At 37.6% G+C, this 14,894-nt stretch overlaps 1 protein-coding gene and 1 non-coding gene across 2 annotated transcripts in view; one reads left to right on the top strand and one right to left on the bottom strand.

Moving 5' to 3' along the window:
• The first annotated feature begins 22 nt into the window (after positions 1-22).
• Positions 23-14,894, top strand: part of LOC129360822 (BCL-6 corepressor-like protein 1) — a 42,133-nt gene continuing 27,261 nt past the window's right edge. The window contains 1 exon segment of the mRNA XM_055031262.1: positions 23-112. The gene's annotated coding sequence lies outside the window, so the exon portion shown is untranslated.
• Positions 2,458-2,530, bottom strand: trnav-uac (transfer RNA valine (anticodon UAC)). The gene has a single exon. It is a non-coding gene; the product is annotated as a tRNA-Val (tRNA).

Raw genomic sequence — 14,894 nt, 5'->3', positions numbered from 1 at the left:
CATAGAAACAGAGAGATGGACGGTTACAAAGTCACGTTTTCCTTCCTAAAAACTCAACCAGGTGAACTGAACGATGGAGACGCAGCTTTTCCGCAACAGAGCAGAAGATTAGGTCAGTAGTTGTTTTATGTTTAATGCTTTTTTATGTGCCGGTTAGCCGGTAAACAGCAGCCGTTAAAAGATCAGGAGGGAGTTGCGGTTGGTTAACAGTTAACAGCTGATAAAAGTCAGACCGAGACTTTTAATGTATCTGCATTTCTGCAGATACATTAAATCTGCAGAAAAAAATTATTTCATATCAGTTTATCTATTGTTGAAATACTTATACCGCTTTAACTTTTTAACATTCCATCACATTATAACTACAATCTTGGATTTGATGGTTGTGAAGTGACAGAAAAGATACAAGGATATATTTTGTTTGGATTTTCTTTACAAATAAAAATATCAAGTGTGGTTTGTAGTTGTATTTGTATTTAGCACAACTATAAACACACAAATGCATATCTATGCTTTAATTTAAACAACAAAGCGGTTGTTTAAATTAAAGCAACTACAAAAGAAATTGATTATTTGACAGGTGAGTGAGTAAATGCTTGCCACACTTTTCAAAGTTTTGTTTGTGAAAAATGTTTGATGCTTTTCTGACATCACATACAATCTCAATGAAGTACATTGAAATTTAACATTGTAAAAAAAACAACAACATTGCTTACATGCATGTCTTACCACAGCATTCCCATCCTGCTGAGGTCTGGACTTTGACTGGGCCATTGCAATTTGTTGATTTATTTCAATTTGTGACTGTGTTTTGGACTATTGTTCTGCTTCATGACCCAGTTTTTGTCAGATTTCAAAGGTCAGACAGATGACATAATATTTTCAGTTTATTGGTATACAGAGGAATTGATAGTTGACATATTGATTACATGGTATAATTGGTTTCCTTTAAGCATGGTATTCTGTATTATTGCCAAAAAGCTTTACTTTGTCTCATTTATTCAAAGAACATTGCAGGGATTAATATTGCCAAACCTAAGGCAGATTGACAGTCTTATCTTAATTGTGTTGTTCTCTCATTTGACATTTAACATGCTAATTGAGGCCTGTGGGTTTTGAGGTTGTTGGTTGTTTGCAATCTTTGCTGGGTTTACCTTTGCTGCTACTTCCTGTTTCTTTCCTCTATAATTTTTGGGCCAGAATGATGGTCAGCAACTAGTGCTTTTCTATGGTCATCGCTGATGTTTTCCTCACTGCATCGTGTTAACAGACACCTGCCAACAGAGGAGGCAACCCTTGCTGATGCTCAGTAATTAAACAGCAACACCTGATACTTCCCCCACCTAAAACCAGTGAGAAACCAGGGAAGTACTTAGATTTTACAAAAATATTTTTATGTTTCTGAATACTTAAAGTTAGATTTGAATGATTTTTAAACTCCAGAAAGTCCAGCAAATTTTAAAAGTATGTCCTGATACATACATTTATACATGAAAAAACATTCTGGATTCTGAAAAGCTTTTGCTCGAGTGCAGTTTCAAAAATTGCAGTAAAGTGTACTTACATCTATAGAAAAGATTGATCACTCAGGACTTCTGCATAAAGAAAGAATGACATTATAGTTATAATGAGTTTGTACATAAATACATTCGTTCTGGAGACATTGTCTGTTTATCAGGAAGTTGGACACCAATAAATAATGGAGATTGACAATGTATTACTCTCTTGAAAAGCCAAACAAACATATATAGTTAACCTATTTTAACTATAAACTTTAGTTAAAAAGTGTCTTTTTTCACTTTTTCTTTCAAACAGACCAGAAATAGTTTCTAAATTAATTAGTAAAGAAAGAAAAAACTAGCAGGTTCTGTTAATATTGAGCCAAGAAGGTTGTGTTTCTATTGTCTCACAAATTCAGATGTCCGTAGTTAATAGAGCAGAAAAATATAGTATAAATATCTTCCAGTGAGGAAATTCAGGTGTACAAGTAGAAAAATTATTCAACCCCAAAATAATATTATTGTTAAAAAAATAGGGCAAACTGTTTATATTGCACTAATATATAGCAGAAAGTATCCCCAGGACATTTTTATGCAAAGAAATTCAGCAATTCCCTCTGAGCGATCCCTTGGCAACAAGGGAGAATAAACGCCGTTTTAACAGGTAGGAATGTCTGGCAGAACCAGACTCAGGCAGGGCAGCCATCTGCTGCGACCAGGGACACCAGGAGGGGAAAGACTAGAAACAGAAGCACTAAAAACAAAAAAATGACCACAATAACTGCTCTGGAAATCGGTCAGATCCAGAGAACCATGAAAAACATTTACAGCCCACGCACAATTTAACATTTGAACTGTAAGTTTTCATCAGATTTGTACGCGTTTTAATTTTTGACCAAAAGCCGGAAACGATGAATTTTCGCTTCCTTTTTAAAAAAAAAAAAAAAAAAAAATCGCTTGGTTCCACTGGGGCTCGAACCCAGGACCTTCTGCGTGTAAAGCAGACGTGATAACCGCTACACTATGGAACCCACTGGCTTGGCGGGCGCCTGGACCCGGCATTTGACACGGCACCAATGGCTGCGTAGTTCCGCGTGTATTGCAGAGCGCGGTTGTTTGTAACAACGTTTGGGAAAGTCACCGCGTCCTCCACGCTGCGCTGTCTCAGTCCCAGCTCGCCCGCCTGCTGACTTTCGGCCGCTCCAGTTGAGGGTCGGTTCCTGTCGGGACGGTTCGCTTTTGTCTCTGATCACCGCGAGCTGCAGCTTGTGAACTATAAAGACGGAGTCGAGCGATTCCCCGTAATTTGTCCCTGTTTATTTTCTCGTCTTCCGCCGACTCGCACGGGCAGCGAGTCGAGATTAGCGTCCGGAACGAAGCTGTTTTTGTGTGTCCTGCTGGTTTGGTGCGTGATTAGTGTGAGGACGGACAAACTGAAGGAAATGGCTCGCTGCTGCTGCTGCTGCACCTCGCCAGCTTATGATGTCATGTGAATGTGGGACACTGATGTGTTGTGTGTAAAATACGGACATGTCGCGGAGATAAAGACCGCATATTTAGCAGGAATATTTACAGTGATATAGTTTGACAGAAAGAGTCTTTTTCGCAGTAAAGAAATGTTCATCCACCCATCATCATCGTGAATGTCATGTTAATTTGGAGCTGTTAATTAGCTAGCCTTTCTCAGAGTGGGATCATTATATAACAATCTACTTAAAATACTAGAAAAAAATCAATTAGGTTTAGAGTTTAGATTTATATTATATTATTTTTGATCCACATGTGATCCAATTCAACCATCTGTATGGTGCTGAGCCAGACTTGAGAAAGAGCTTACAGGGGCAGTAGCAGAGGGCTGCGATTTTTGAGTTCCATTAATATTTTGTTATTTTTATGAATATAGACAGTATATTGAAGTATTGGATCTTTATGAAGTTACAGTCAGTTTCTTTGGAACAACATGGAGTTATTGTCCCACAAGTCAGAGCTGGAAGTGATCCACGCCACTTAACCGCCATCTTGGGAGGCAAGCGTAGTGCAAAGCATAGATGAACCATGGCTTTGAGACCAACAAAATGAAAGAAGAGTACTCAAAATTGAGTAATCGAGTAATAGTTGCAATGTACTTATGTTGTTTATTAATTAGATAGAAACTAGGCGAGGGCTAGTTCTAAGATTGTGGCTTGTTTATTGTTGTCATAGCAACTCCATAGCAACTGTCATGACAGTTAGACAGAGATACCTATCAAGATGGCTTCCAGCTACAGAGTTCCTGAAAGTGTGATGTCACATGAAAAATATGTATTAATTTACTGTAATTTCCCTTGATAAAATATTTCTCCCTTAGTGGATAGGGCACCAAACAGGGTCCAGCCCAGGGAACCACATCCTTCTAAATCTGGCCCTGGTGCATAAGCTAGAACCCACATGCTTTTTTACTGCCACAAACAAGCTTCTGCCATGACTCTGACAGGATAAATAAGCACCCTTATCAGAAATAACATTTTTATTTATTTGTTTTATTAAAAAAAAAAAAAACTCAAGACAAGATTAAAAAATAATCTGGCCTGACTCAGAACAAATACAGTTTTTCAGCAGGTTCTTGCCCTGCACAACATGCAAGCATAAACATACATCACTGCCATCACATCAACTAACACCAAACAGAACAATCAACTAACACCAAACAGAACAGATAAACTCAATAGAGTGCAGCAGCAGAAAGCTGCATCTTAGTGGCTACAGGCTAGAGCAGTATTTGTGGACTCTTGAGGTTTGATCGGGGGGTAATATTGACTTCAATACCAGCTTCTCTGTTGGGACCTTTCAGTTGATGTCAAGTTGAAGTACCGAGTAACAAATCATAGCATCTAATTAGAAAAAAATATGTGAACAGATAGACAAAATGATATAGTTATGTAATTCTGACGTTTTAAAAGAGTAAAATACTACAAATAAGTGGCATCACTACAAAAAAAGAAATGAAGGCATAAGAAATTAGTTTTACATCGTAAAGCTTTTTAAGTACTTGAAGTAGGTGATGTACATGAGGTAAAAAAAAAGCAAAGTATCTCTTGTGACAATATGCACTGTTTACTGTACATTCACTTGACCTGTAAAAGGCTCAGCAGACAGAAAATAACATTAAAACAAAAGGTTTACATACTAGAAATATCACTTAACCATAAATTTTAAATGTGTGTGGTTCATTTTTTTTAGATATAATAAGGTAGCCATGGATTACAATATATATATCTCATCTATATGATGCAGTAAAAGTACAACTAAAAGTTAATTTTTTTCCAAATGTACTACCGTAAATGTAACTAGTTAGTTAGTACCCACCTCTGGTTAATTATTGAGAAAGAATTATACCAGAGACACATTGATGGAAGTGTGTAGTTTCTGGTATACTAAGGACGTTTAACCAAGTACTGGTGAGGATAAACGTATATATTTGAGTTTGTATGTACATTTTTGATTTTGTCTATTGTGTCGATACAAATTTAAAATTAAATCCCTAAAATTGATCTGATATCCGTGTCAACCATAGCTGTATGTGGATGTCTGACAGCAACAATACATTGATGATACTATTTAGTCAAAGTATGGATTGTTTATTTCTAATATTTAACGACAGATACATGGCAAACATAAAAAACATGAGAGATTGTGTCACATTTACATCAACAAACTAAAACTACAGAGAAGCAGCATGACTGAGTTTATTTTTCAATCTCAACGTGTCCCTGAAGCTTCTTCAACTCTGTGCAAACCTTGTCACTCCTCCTTTAATGCAAGGTCATTAGTACTGCTGACAATAAAGACGGCAGAATAGAGGGTCCTGTGTAGCAAATAAAGGTTTTTATATTAATTATTTCTATTAAGTATTGATATAGATGTATAATTTGTGATATACTAACTTACATGCATTCCTTCGAGACAGATCCAGCTTAAATGGACTTTAGTGGACTTTATGTTGAGTCAGTTTTTGCTCTCGTATTTGCAGCTGGTTCAAAATGCTGCTGCACATTTTTTAACTGGTAAAAACTGAAAACATTTCTAGTGCTTCTCACTGCCTAATCTTAAAATAATCTTCAAATGCATTTTTATTTTATTTTTTCAGTGCCAATAAGGCTTAATTTGGCCTTATTTGTTTTTAATTGCTTTCATTGCATTTGATTGATCTTCGGTCATATTTATTTTTATTTCTTTTGAGGCATATTTATAGTTTGAAGTTAAGTGCTGTGCTCTGTTTTCTGGTAATGGGATTATTATCTGGTACTAATTTAGGTTAAACGCCAAGTATTTTGTGACTGAAATTTTTTCCAAATACTCAAATTTGTCTTTGCTGAAAAGAAAAATGTAACGTATTATCCCTCTTGTAGCCAGCTGACAGACAGTACACATGTGTAGAAGAGGTACTGCATGTTTTTTGTGACTGAATGTTAAATAAACTCTTATGACTCCAGGACTTTGACTAGGACCTTATCAAAAGGACTCTAACCCTTATGAAAGTCTAGAAGAAGATCCTCTTACTTGACATTTATTGAGCCTTAGAGTTGAAAGATTTATTTGTGCTTTTACATGTGAATGTATGGACATTTTGGAAATTTAGTATTTTTGTCACTAATTTATGTGCACATCAAAAATATCTGATTCAAGCAACAGTCCCGATCTTACAAGAAGTTCTGTCCGTCTTTGTTTTCTTGTTGCAGATCAACCTTAAATGATCATTCCAGTGAGCTGGACTACCAAACTAATTTAACATCAAACTATTTTCTTTCATCCACTTCTTGAATCTACCTGTCGAACTTCTGAGACCAATTCTCTCATTTTTAGCCATGTTCACTCCAGTGAAGGGCGAGAAGGCTTTGTTCAAGAAAATGGGAATGACAGCTTCATCTATTTATCATACGGCGTACAATGGCAGACCTTGAGAGCCAGACAGATTTTCACTGATCCAGGCTCTGGCGCTGCAAGCAGGATTATTAAATAAAATCATATGTGAGGAGAGTCAGAATTCACCACATGCTCATAACTTTCTGAGTATTTTCAATTTAGTCAAAAAACACAATGATGCAAAATGCAAGAAGAAAACATATTGAACACCTCTAAAGTTCTTGATATTTAATAAAACATCACATAATTAGAACCTTGTTTTTGATATGTCAAATGACAAACAAAGGAACCGATTATCAAACAAAATGTGGGATCAACATCTAGAACAGGTTAAGCAAGCTTTTGGAAAATGCTAAAATCCTCTGGCCCATGTTTGGAGGATTCTTCCATTGTTCCAACAAAATGCCTCCAGCCTTGTATTGCTGGAGGCAATGCATGCCTCCTTTTTTAAAATTTGAAGATTTTTGGATGATGCTTAAGTCAGATTTAAATTCACTTTTTTGTTGTTTAGAAGTAAATTTACAGGCCCTTGGACCAAAGTATGGAATGAGAAGACAGGAAAAGTGTTCATTACTGAAGATATTATTTCATCAGCTGCTGGTTTAGTGCTAGAATATCTGAAACCCTTCAGCAGATGAATGCATCTTTATAAATTAAAATGTTTTGAGATTGGATCTGCTGTGTTGCTGCATTGGTATATTCTTTTGATTCTGAGAACTGCTTGATTTCTTAATTTCATTCATAAAACATCAGAAAATGATTGTAGTAATGTCCCCTTCATTGACTCGCTGACAAAAACACATAAGGACCCAGAAGAAGTGGTTTGATTTTAGTGTAATTTAGTGCAGATTCAGACCCCCGGTGCATGTCAGAAACAGTCACCAGAATGCTACTTAATGGCTTCTCCAGCGGAGAGGCATTGTTGTCAGGCCGTGGCCAAATTGTCCAACAGTCAGTCTAAACAGGGAGTAAAGGCTCTAGACACAAAGGATACCTCAGACAGACACATTAGAACTGGTTAGTTTTACAGTCCTGACCAAAATGTTAAAGCTGGACAAGACATTTCAAGTGATCACATTTTCTGCAGCAGGAAGAAACTGAGAAGAAAAATTAGAAACTCCAACACGCTGCTCTTCAGCTTATCAGCCTTGAATAGTTAAAATCTTTGCAAAAATCTGGATTTTAAAGTAATTTTCTGTCAGGCATTCACACTGTCATGCCCTCCTTTGATAGCCAAGGCGACACGGCTTTCTGTCTTTGAATGTGGCAGCGTAAGCTGCACAAGCAAGGCTTCTTGCAACAATTCATCCCTACAGAGGTTGAATTTTCTTCCACGGAATATACGTGACTGTTCTGCTTTACAAAGGAGCGCCAAAGACAACTGGAGATGTTCTCCGCATGTAGGAGGATTTATCGTGACATGGGAGCATTTTCCTTCAATGGAACAATGGAGCTTTAGGTTCATGGGCATCAAGCCTCACTGTGTGGAGATTTTACAGCAAGCTTTCCTTTTGACTGAGGATCCTCATCTACAACCACCAAGGCACTAGATAAAACATGTCTCGCCAGATACATATATATGATTAAAGATCTCTTCCAGGAGAATAACATCCCTGTATGGACCATCCTGTATGTTCCTGTGAGCTAAATCCCTTTGTAAACAAAAATAGATGCTAGTTCTAGATCCTGAATTGTCTTCATGAAGCTATCCTCAGACCTCTGGCAAAGGGAGTCATAAAGCAAGACTTCAGGTAACCGCTGCAGTGATTAGAGGACTTTGATTGCTGGTAATAACTATCATCTTGCCTGTCGTAGATTTCTGTACACTTTTAAGCCTGTTCCGGTGTCAGGGGAAACGCCAGTCAAGACATGGTGATATAAATAATCTGATGTAAATTCAGGCAAAGTCGGCAATTTAATCAAATCAACAAACACGTCAGGGGAGAGAAGGTTTGAGTCCGTTTCTAGCTAGCTATTTCCAACTTTTGGGAAGGCCACTGTCTACGTGTCCCAACTAGGTGTGTTACTTCTACAGACAAATTAGCTTGACTTGAACAAGTAGAAACCATGGCTATGCTGTAGGGGTGCACAGATTTATTAGCCAGTCGATTTCCTTAATTTTGGGACGTCAGAGATCGGCCAATACTCATATGTGAAGCCGCTCATATCTGCTTCATCAAACCACTGTCTTCTTCTGCTCTGCTGGGAGAGAGGTTTGACTGATGCAGTTAACAATAGTCACCCCACTATTGCCAACTCAGTGACTTCCTTGCTATATTTAGAAACATTTCAGACAAAAAAAGAAATGGTATACAACAAAACAGGAGTCTGCTGTTCAGGCTTTTTAAAGATTGGTCATCAGCGATCGGCCAGAAAACTGCAATTGGTGCAACCATACTACACTGGCAAAAATAACTTGGAAAAAAAATTGCTGTTGCTTCGTTCAAGACTTCCTTCTCTCATTTGTCACCACACAAGACGTTTGCGTCAGCTGTCGGCAAATGACGGCGCTCCATTCTCCTCCTGGCAGCACTTACACTAGTCTGCAAAATAACAGCAAAAGTTGGGAGAAACGCCAGATTTAGTCTGTTGTTCAACATTAACTGAAGACATTTTCTGTAAATAGTATCTGATGAGGATTCATTAACCAAGTGATAATCACAATAAAATAGTTTTTTAATTCTGCTCCTAGGAAAGTTAACCATAGTGTGAAAATACAAAAACTAAATGACAATAATTATTAAAAACAATATCTAACTAAAACTAGCTAATAAAAGCTAGTTAAAGCCAAATGAATTAGACAAAAAGTCAGTTCCAACAGACCTCAACATCTTCTTCTGCAGCAAGTCTGTGAGTGGAAGAGGATAAAATGGCTGCATGACTTCATTCCTCACTAAGCGGCTGCTTGTAATCTGGACCACTGATCCAGGGTCAGCAGTGTGCCGACTTTGTTATCCATTTGATCTAACATTGTAATCATTGCAGTAAAGTTGCAATATCTTTCAACAAGTGTAGTTGGAGATGGTTTCCCCTGTCAGTGGGTGCAGTTTCACAATGTCCAACACAGTAATTACAAAAATCCCCCCAAAAAGCCCTGTTGGTCAGTTTAACAGACTAAAATCTAAAATACACACACAGGACTGTGAAATTTTAAATACATTTACACTACCTTGAAAAAGTCTTCTCAGCTTTTCACATTTTGTGCGTTGCTTCAATAAAGTTGAGTATATTGTATTTATATTTATTGAGACCAACATTAATAAAAGAAAAACAGTTTCATAGATGTTTGGTAAAACATTTATGAAACCTCAAGTTAGTATAGGAGTGCACCGATTGCAGTTTTCTGGCTGATTACTAATCTTAAGAAGCCTGACATCAGGGTGCTGTGGTGGCGCAGGGGTTAAGCACAACCCAGAGGCCTTGAGGACATAAGGAGTCCTTGATGTGGCTGTTGCAGGTTCGATTCCTGGCCTGGTGACCTGAGCCCCATGTCTTCCCCTTTCCCTCATTACTCAGTTTTCTGTCAATTCACTATCAAATAAAGGTCACTTGAGCCAATAAAATCTATAAAAGAGACCTGACATTCAGATTTTGGTTGATACCAATTTCTTTTGTCTGAAATGTTGCTAAATATAGCAAGAAAATGACTGAGTTGGTAACAGTGGGATGATTATTGTTAACTGCCAACATACAGACATGACCCGGTGGACCAGTCTGTCAGTCAAACTTCTCTTTGCAGAGCAAGAAAGGACAGTGGATACTTCGGACAACGCTTGACCCAACCAAAGTACTTTTAGAAATGTCATCAGCAGATTTACACATTTAGATTGAATTTTCTGCCCATTTATTTTTGAAAAATGGCTCAAACTCAGCCAGTTTGATGATGTGATGGACGATTTTACAGTTTTGCCCTCTGTTCTGCCTTGGACTCAGACTTGGACTTTGACTGGGTCATTCTACCATAAATGTTTTGACCTTCATTGTAGCTCTGGGTTCATATTTAGGGCATTTTGTCCTTCTGGAAGGAGAACCTCTCTCTACCAAGTTTGAATTTGACAAGACCACGTTGCATGTGTTTGCTGCAGCCCCTTCATGACAGCTGCAAGTTAAAAGTCATGACTTTCTTTCAACTTTCTTTCAACAGTGGCTTTCCATTCTGCCATAAAGACTGAATTTATTTAGTCTACAGCTAATGGTTGTCTTGTCAACAGATTTTCCCACCTGAACTGCCTCTTTGTTGCTGCTCTGATGAATGTTCTCCTTGCCCAGCCTGTCAGGTTAGATGGACAATGATGTCAGGTAGAAAAATCCATTTTATACTTTTAGAGCATCTCTTTTTTTTTCTTTTCAGCCTTCTGGGTCATTTGAAAAGAACTAAATTTACTCCAGTCTCAATACAGACTTATTATAGACACAAATGAACTAATGCTGTGGGAGTTGTCTGTGCTTAATACTTCTTTTTATCTCAGATGAGCTTGTTGACAGCGATATCAGATTATAAAATTCTCATAGTTACCAGTTTTGCCACCAGATGCCTAAGCTCACTGCAGACTATTCAGAACTCTCAAAATTCAGCAGCTGTTTGAAAACTGAACCCTAAACATCAATATTTTATTCACACAGGAAATACAGAGACTATCTCGCTCATGTCCACAGCCTTCTTAATAGTAAACTCACACTGACGTCTCTTCTAGTGTATTATTAAAAATATTGTATAACAAAATTTAGAATACATTCCCTTGCTGAATACAGGATGTATAATATACAGAGATGTCCCGCAGATATCAGTGCACATGTAATGTTTACTCAGTGTGTTCAGACAGCAGAAATCCCCCTCCACAGAAAAAACACTCACATGAAGTAGAGAGAAAAAGTGTTTGCACCCTTCCTGATTTCCATTATTTGTCACACTTAAGTGTTTCAGAACATCAAACCAATTAAGATAGTAGTCAGTGATGAAAAAAGTAAACACAAATTACAGTTTTCAAGTGAAGATGCTTATTATTATTATTGTTGAAGAAAAAAATCCAAAAGAAATATCTACATCAAACATCTACATCAAGAACCTGGAAGGTGTTGTTTGTCCTGTAGTCTGAATCTGCACAAGTCAGGTTCATTGATAAAACATGTCTCATAAAACAGATGAAGAAACAAATAAAAGTAACAATTAAATCAGAATCATAAGACAAATTTTTACAAAGTAAGAAAGGCACCACAGCAAAAGCATAAAAGTTTTTCTTATTATAAACTAAACTAGAAAGCAAAATATTTTAACACCTAAGTGCAGGGTTTGAATATGGTGTCAAGTCCTGCTGCTGCAACCATCCCCATAGTATGATGCTCACACCACCATGCTCACACCATCATGCTTCACTGCAAGTATGACGCCTGGCATTCACATCAAAGAGTTCAATCTTTGTCTCAACAAATCAGAAAATGTAGTTTCTCTTGGTCTGACAGTCTTTCAGAAGCCTTTTGGTAAACTCCAGATGGGTTGCCATGTTTATTAAGGATTAGTTTTCGTCTGACCGCTCTACCATACAGGCCAGACGATAGTTGTCCTTCTGAGAGGTTGTCCTCTCTGGAGCTCGGTCAGAGTTACCATCAGGTCACTAATTGCTCAGTTTAGACGGCCAGCCATCTTCCGCAAGAGTCCTGCTGGTACCAAACTTCTTCCATTTACCGATAATGGAGGCCACTGAACTCACCGGGACCTTCAAAGCAGCAGAAACGTTTCCCCAGATTTGAGCCTCAAAACAATCCTGTCTCAGAGCTCACATGCAATCCCTTTGAGTTCATGCTTAGTGTTTGACCTCTGACCTGCACTGTCAACTGTAGGCCCTCTTAGAGACAGGCGTGCGCCTTTCCAAATCAAGTCCAGTCGGCTCAATTTGCCACAGGTGGACCAGTTTGACCAGTGGACACAGCTCAGTTTAAAGCTTCATGGCAAAGGCTGACAATACTTATGTACATTTGATTTATTGGTGTTTTAGTTTTTTATAAATTTACAAAAGAAAAATCTTAACATTTTTTGTCATAATTGAATATTTGTGTATAGAATTTTAAGGAAAGATATTATTTTGATCAAATTTGGAATAAGGATTTAATATAACAAAATGTGGAAAATGTGAATATTGTCCAGACATTTAAAAGCTAGCAGCTGCTTGTTTCACCTATCTCTATCTCAGTGGTGTTTTCATGCCCAGGATCCTTCTGAGACAACCATGTTCACCTGACTTTATATGCACCACAATTGGCTCTTCCTCAGGTGACAAAGTCTGTTTTGTGTTTGGATCACACAGGTGATTAATTTACAGTCAATCTTTATTGTTAGATGTCAAACATAGCTAGAAATGTAAAATTTACATATGAGAACAACAGTAAATTATAAGCTGATGTTTGTTGTAATTTCGGCATGGTGAGAATATTTTTAACTACTATCCCAAAATGTGATTATGGAGTCGTAGAACTACCATAAATAACCTTTGGCTATTTTTCTTTAGGGGCAAGAAAGTTATCCCGTAGGACTGAGTTAACTCTTGAAGTTTGCACAGAAATTTAATCTAAGATTTTATCCCAAAAAACTCAGTAAAAAAACTGTAGACTTGCACAGATATTGCACTATATTGGCAAATGTTTTTGTTCACTCATCCAAATCATTTAATTCAGATATTCAAATCACTTCCATGGCCACAGTCATATAAATGCCAGTACCTGGGCTTACAAGCTGCTTTTACAAACATTTTGTAAAAGAAAGAGTCACTTTCAGAAAAAGTATCTTGATAATATGTTAACTGTGCAAAAGGTCTTGCCAGGATATTTTTTTGCTAGTAAATATTCTAAAGTGAAAGCGTTTGAGAATGACAGCAACTCAGCAACTTGTGGCATGTTTTCTGTCGTTGAAGCTGGACCAAAATGCAGACCAGACCCTTTGAGGATCATTGTGAACATTTTTATAATAAAATGACAAACTTACAACAGAAGCACGATGAAGACAGGCCATAAAATAGCTGTGGAGAAACGTAAGAATCCAACAAAAAAAATCCAACCAGGAGGTGAAATACTGAGACAGGCAGAAAATGACAAGAGAACCAGATGAGATGATCAGGGGAAACAGGCGCAGCTGTGGGAGGAAGACTAATTAACATAGACGGAGTAGAACTAACAATCCATGAATCTACAAATCTGAGAAAATAAATTAGACTGTAAAAGCAGCAAAAAAAAGTACTAAGAAAAGTTTGTTGGCACCATATCTGGCAGACAGTGCAATTTTATGACAAGCTATATTTCTCAACAACTTTATCTCTGACCTGTGTGTCCCTTGGGCTTCATGATCTTTGTTCCCCGAAGGTTTCACAGAGCCGCTGAGATTATATTCGGTGACTTTTAGGGGCATTTACTTCCACTGGACTTTATTTAAAGTTTTTTTTTTTTTTATTAAAATGGGTCAATAGTCTGGCCTTTAACTTCCCATGTTCAGTTCTTCTCAATTATCATGTCCCTTTGGTGCTCCATTTGGTATTTCTCCTATTGAACTTGATTTCTCTGGAAGTCTTTCAACCAGTCAGTGAACAGAAAGAAAAGTTGTGAATGATAACATTTATTTTCTGCACTGTTTTAGAATTGTAGTCTGCCTGTAATTTAGGAAATGCAGTGGAGGAAATGAATGAAGCCATTTTGGCCATGCTTCCAAAATACTGAATTAACATCAACAGTCAGCTTGTTTGGCTCGGCACCTCTGTCCTCTAAAGATGGAACCATCAAAGCATAGTTCCTTTGCTGGATAGTTAAGAATAACATCCCACTTTATTTCGGTTGTTTTTACGCTACATTTCAGTCAGATAATGTGAGAGAAAGCAGTTGAAGGCAGCAAAAGATGGCTGTTTCCAGTCAAACTGGTGCATTACATACGTCATGGCCAAATGTTAGCCATGGACTAAAATTAAAACTTCAACAGAATACACAGAATCCAATCGGAGTAAGCAATCATTCTTCTCAGTGGCTGAAGGTCTAGACCCGTATAGGAGCGAGGAGCTGACTTTCACCAGGCTCGGTGAATATATAAGCACACTGCACTTTCTAGATTTCTGTTTGTTATAAAAGTGACAACAATGTACGATCTGACTTCTGACTCCCCATCCCACATTTGTACTTCTTTGTCTGTCATAAAATCACAATCAAACATGTTGTGTTTTGTGGTTGTAATGAGATAAAATGTGAGTACTTTCACAAACAAGAACTTTTCTCCTTAGATAAGCTTTGTGTATTAGCTGGAGTCAATAAGGGGACGTTAAGGTGCTGCGTTCACTCCTGTTTGTGAGTTAAAATGGCAGAAGCAGCATTCCCAGTCCTCATTATCACAAAAGTTGCATTTTGCCTGTGTGATTCAAATCAAATAACTACTTATTCAGAATAACATTTCTATTTATGCAGGTTGCTTTTGCGTTACATTTCAGTCAGGTAAGATGGGAGGAAGCAGCTGAAGGCTCTAGA

Source organism: Poeciliopsis prolifica, unplaced genomic scaffold (genome assembly GCF_027474105.1).
Source record: "Poeciliopsis prolifica strain line A6 unplaced genomic scaffold, Auburn_PproV2 SCAFFOLD006, whole genome shotgun sequence".
NCBI classification, from domain to species: domain Eukaryota; kingdom Metazoa; phylum Chordata; class Actinopteri; order Cyprinodontiformes; family Poeciliidae; genus Poeciliopsis; species Poeciliopsis prolifica.
The sequence above is the reverse complement of the archived record's forward strand: the minus strand, read 5'-3'. Positions and strand labels throughout refer to the sequence as shown.